The sequence below is a fragment of the Asterias amurensis genome, chromosome 3 (genome assembly GCF_032118995.1).
Source record: "Asterias amurensis chromosome 3, ASM3211899v1".
In the NCBI taxonomy this organism is placed as follows: domain Eukaryota; kingdom Metazoa; phylum Echinodermata; class Asteroidea; order Forcipulatida; family Asteriidae; genus Asterias; species Asterias amurensis.
Window position 1 is genome coordinate 5869273 of NC_092650.1, and position 5927 is coordinate 5875199.

The window sequence follows — 5927 nt, forward strand, 5'->3', positions numbered from 1 at the left end:
GGAGGGCATCTTTGGCTAGACAAGTTTAGCTTTTTACTGTAGTTTTTTCTTCAGCATACGTATTTTACATTTCAAATTATGATTTGGAATTGAGACAACCAGAGCTAATCTCTACGACACCAAACGATAAGTTTGTACTTACAATATAAAAAACTGTCAAACTTAGTTATTAAATAATAATATGAAAATCTGTTTCTTGCAATTTCTCTCGTTATTTCCCCTTTTTCTGCTGAAAGAGGAAACCTTGAGAATACCCAAACTAATCATGAAACTTGAATGACATCATGCAGCATCACATGGCATGAATACGAACCACTCAGCGATCGCGTCAGAGTCAAATATTACATACGTAATGACTTTCATGTTGGAATCATTACTTTCCATAAATGGCTCCTCTTGTCCGTACACTCCTACCTGTACATTTCCGTTGATGTACGTCACCCAGAAGCGAGTTGAATCACTTAGGTTTACGTATTGGCTTTCAGCTGGCATGGATGCGACCGTTTCTATGCGAGAGGTGCTGCCTAATTCTGAAAAGAAGAAATAAATTACCTTTTAATCGTAATTAGTTCGGTAACTTCGTTACACTGCCAGCTTACAACTGGCTACTTAAGCTTCTTTTTTAAATTAATCTGCGTTATAAATTTAACCAAAACCCAAAGACTTTCTTTTTTTCAGCTGATTTTTTTTTTTTTTTTTTTTTTTTTTAGGGGGGGGTTGATATTCTTCACTTTCTGTGTACAAACATATAGGAATATTATCTTTTCCTCTTGTACTCTTGCCCGGTTTTCTCTTTTCCTCTTTCCTTGGATAGTTACTCACATGCCTGCTGCTTGTACGAGAATACGATTGAGAAGCATAATTTAAAATTTGAGTGGCCTGGGCAAGGTCGTACCCGCTCACATTTTTTGCAACATAGACTGGTCTGCTGTCTCAAGGGATTGAATTCTTCATTGACTCGTACACAAACGAGCCTTAGTCTGTAGTGTGTAATTATTAATGTTTCACACACCTGATCCCACCCGCACAAATTTTAATAAATTACAATATCTAGACTATCTGGAAGACTAGAATTGCTATCAATAGTATATTGAGAAAAGCCCAAATTAACTCTTGCGCATTTGAAAGAATTATTGTCCCACTCGAAGAACAAAGCAGACAGAAACTATAGGTTTCTAGACTAATAAAAGCTTGCAATTTAATTGCAGTAAAATATACTGTCTCACTAAAGATATGTTTATACATTTTAGTTTCCCTTTGGATTTCGAGGGTAAATATTTATAAATAAACCTCATTATTATTTATAAATAAACCTCATTCTTAAAACGCACCAGTTTAAGTAATATTCTCATGTTTAATTTTGGATATATGTCATGTAATAACTATGGCTTGACTTACCAATAACAATTAAATTGTTGCTAGTGTCCCTCAGGTCCAGAAAGGCGTTTTGTGTAGACTGGACACCGAACTCGAGTCGCTCTAAGGGGGTGTTCAAGAACCCCCTCTTGAGGGTATGTGTGTCTGCTCGGTGTTGTGAAGTGATCATAGCATTGAGACGCGTTATTAAATTCACCTGGAAGTGGTATTTTGTAAAATAAAGCTGCTGTCACAAAGCTATGTGTTTTAATGAGTGGAATATAAATAAACAGTAGTATAAGGTTCTAAAAAGTTAGTTTTCATTTAACTTACAAATTTAAGAATAGGCCCGACCCTAGAGGGCGTAGTTCGTGACGTCAACCGAGGCGCGTTATTTGAAGACAAATGTGTAGTCTGGCCCCGTACACTACGTCTGTATCGGTGTAATGTCGACGTACAGAACTACGGTCACGGAGAAGACTGCACGCACTTTGGCTGCAGCCTGTGCGGACGGTCCACTCGGATTACCCTGCACGGTGAATCGCATGCAGTACCAACACAAGATCGTGACGCTAGGCGCAAGCTTAAAACATGCCATCATGAGTTGAAACATTACCCGAAGTTGTTCACGTTAGGCAAATGCTCATCTAGGTTCGTCATGTCTTTCAGGTACCTTCTTCGACTTCCCACTACCTGGAAAAATTGTTGGGATGAAGTCATATGTTTAAGATTAACTTTTCTCTTCAGTCCGGATTCAAAGCACCTCGCGACGGCTCGAAGTGTTCGCTGCACAGCGCTGAAAAAAGACGTCGGACCGGACCACTTTGCCAACTGACCCCATCTTTAGTTGTTGTGCTGCCTCCAGCAGCAATACACCTGGTCGGCATTGCTGGAAAGAAAATGCGTTAAAAAAACTTGTTTTCGAAACGTACAAACTCAAAACTAGGACTTGAATGTACTTGCACGTACGTGTGCTCGATGTTCGATCGAGGCAAAGTCTGCCTTGATTGACGTCACAAAAAGGGGATAGGCGGAGTCACCCCCAAACAACTTTACCGATTTTTTAATCATATAAATCTTGACGAGCAATTACTAGAAACAATATTTTACTGTTCATAAACACAAACTCTTATGTTTAAAAATGTATAGATATATTTCCAGGTGACTTTAAGGGTAGATCTGGACTCTGGAAAACAAGTGTAATTATTGGTTTTGCTTCATGCAGATCTGCGGTTAAAGGCACTGGCCACTATTGGTCATTACTCAAATATAAAAACTTACTTGGTAAACGAGCAATGGCGAGCTATTAATAGTATAACCAATGTGAAAAAGACTCCCCTGAAAAAAACGTGTTTTTCTCTAAGGGGTGTGGGCACAAGAAACGATTCTCTCATTTGCATATTAGGGAATTAAACCTAAACAAATAAACAATCATGGGAAGAAATAGAACAACAGAACAACAACAAAATTACTCACGCATCTTTCGACATGTCGATTTGAAGTTCGCGAACGCCTTTTCTCGTAAAGTTGCCAAGTCTTCTCCGTTATCAACAGAGATCATTGTCGAACACATTTCTCTGTTGTGAGGTACTGTGTTGCAAGCCCATGCCAATGTTACAGTAAGAGTAAGGGCTGACACATAACGCACCATTCCTAACCCCACACCATGTATGCTGAACATAATAAGGACAAACCTACCGGCCGCTGTGGCCGTTTCGATACAAGCCCTTGTACTAACAGGTATGGTACTAAAGGGTAAAATAATGTTTGCCAAAAGACGTGTATTTGGTCTTTCTAGTGTTTATCATAGGTTTTGGACAAACGTCGTGGTCGACTACGTCAGAGCCAATGGAAAGCCCTCTCCCGGATAGTTCCACCCACAATTTACATACACGACATACGCTGCATGTATAGGGTGCCTTTATTGTGAGTCATATAAGCAGGGTTTCTTAAGCAAGTGTTTCGTCATCACAGAGGCTGAGGCATGAATATTCACCCTGCTAATATATGACTCCCAATAAAGGCATCTTATACAATGTCTGTTGTCTACTGAAGAAATAATATGTTGTGGGTAGAGCTACTCTGGGAGAGCTGTTCATTGGCTCCGGCGTAGTCGACTGACGGACGTATGTCCAAAACCTACGAACACACTACCCGCCTGTACCACAAAAATGTAACGTCCAGCACTTCAGTAGGTTTGACTTGCAAAGAAAACCTGTACTATGTACGAAATCATAAAGGAGGAGCTCGAATCCAAATGCTACTCTTCCCCTTGGGCGAATACCAATAATGAAATTCGCGATGAATTCGCCAAAAAGTTGCGATTTGATGGTGAATAAGTTCTCGCCCGGCCGTCCCTAGAAACCCCTCCTTACCAATATATTACGCACAATACGCACGCTTTACCAACACAACAAATGGCTTGAAAGTCGATGGCGAATTACTGTTTTCACAACATTCGCTGAAATCTAGGAAGCGCTTCGTATCGCCCCTCTACTCACAGAGTGGCGACTGTTCTTGCGAAGATGAATGTTTGGATTTCGCGTTGAATTCGTCCAAAATGGCGGTTGAATAGTGAATACTTTCTTCTCGGTCTCAATCCTCGATCGTCCTCGGTCGGCCCTCTCCTTACGAATATCTTACGAATATATTACGAATGCTTACCAACGCTTACCAATGCCTTTACGAATGTTGCCAACGCTTACGCACGCTTTACCAACGTTACCAAACTTACGAAAATCGACGGTGAATGACCGTCTTCGCAACATTCGCTGAAATTTAGAAACCAGTTTGTAAATTGACCGATCTTCGTAAGGAGATAGGGAATAATTTGTGAACGTTCCGAATTTGTTACCAACGCTTACGAAGACACGGCGAACGTTGCGAAGTTTTAGCGAGTGTCAAATATTTCCTTCCGTTAGCATACTCGCTAGGACATTTGCCGTAGAGCAGCATATTTAGACCGATCTTCGTAATAAAGGTGGAGAATGACTTGTGAACGTAGTGAATTTGTGGCGAATGTTGCGAAGTTTGAGCGATTGTTAAATATTTCCGTTCGCAATTAAGCACATACGCTAGCATATTCTCCTATAGGTTCCTACGGGGTTCTCCTCTCGGAAATATAGAGCAGGAATATCCTGCCAGACAGTCAAAGAATTAATTGGCGTCAGTGTAATCCCTACTAATCCGCTTTAAGTTGACTAGTTATCAGGGCCATTGTGGACCTACTTGTACTGGTAGGGTTTAGGTTTGTAAATAAACATGACCACCCAAAATGAGTTGCTATGCATTTATACATCTCACATTTTATTTATACTTCTGCTTTGTCTATAATCATTAACAACTATCTATAAAAATAGGAGTACGGCACTTTAGTCAAATTCGTGCCTATCTTTCTTTCCATTTCTTAAAGTAGCTACAACATCCTGGATTGCCTATTGAAACCAATTTTCTTTGTGCTGCAGCAGCCAATTTTAATGAGCAGTTGGGCCCCATGTTTGACCTCTTGATTATCAATTACTCATGACTCTGGCTGCACCCATTCATAAGCTATCAAGACACTTGATCTTTCCTCAAGGGTACCTACAAGGCTTACGTAGGTCCAACCATAGGTTAGAGTTCGAGGTCTTCCCAAACGAATCCTCATATATACATTATGAATACAAAATTATTAAAAATTCATTTGTTCGCCTTTAGTTAAGACTCTGTTACCAAAATATGTCTATTAGACCACCTGTACATGATTACCCTAACCCTATTGGGGCAATGCAAATGCCCTAATGGGCCAATATAGCTGTTACACTCTTATGTCTTTGACTTGGTCTTTGTTATACGACTCTGTTACCAAGCAACACATTTACGATGTTAACTTTCCTTTCAAAAATTTTTCCCTATAATGGGAGACAAATTGCCGCCTTGTTAAATTCGAAAGTGTAATTTTGAGAGTATACAACTTTAATGTCTATACTAAAAATAAATTTTGTATGATCAATGACCAAGTCAAAGACAGGGTCATTTGGGCCGGGTAACATAGGTAAGAGCTATATTGGCCCATTAGGGCATTTACATTGCCCTAATAGAGGTAGGGTAATCATGTACAGGTGGTCTAATAGACATATATTTTCGTTTCTATATATATACTATTTGTTTTACTAAAAGATTTTATGACCCCTCCCCCCGGCCCTCTATAGTTGATTTACTTGTACGTATCGTCGCCTATATGCTGTCTCAGCCCAAACATATCTTTTAATTCACAAAGTACACAATCAATTGTTCTTTTTATTTAGTCAATTTAGTTTGTTTTGTTTTATTGTCACACAAATTTGAATATACATATATTTGCGTGTCTTAAAGGCAGTGGACACTATTGGTAACTAGACATTAGGCGTTTGTGAACAAACACAAAGCTGTTCCGTGTTGTTTTGCTTTGATTATGTGCTTCATCGATGACCAAGGATTTATACTCTGAAAAATGTTTTTAAAAATGTTTAGTAGTTCTTGAGATATGGTCCCACTTCCCGTCACGGTTTTTCAAAGTCACTATTATGCCCAAGGAGTCTATAACTGAAAAA

General features: G+C 39.4%; 1 pseudogene; it reads right to left on the bottom strand.

The window, feature by feature from the left end:
- Nucleotides 1–282: 282 nt before the first annotated feature.
- LOC139934340 (uncharacterized) lies at nt 283–3037 on the bottom strand (annotated as a pseudogene).
- Nucleotides 3038–5927: the final 2890 nt, after the last annotated feature.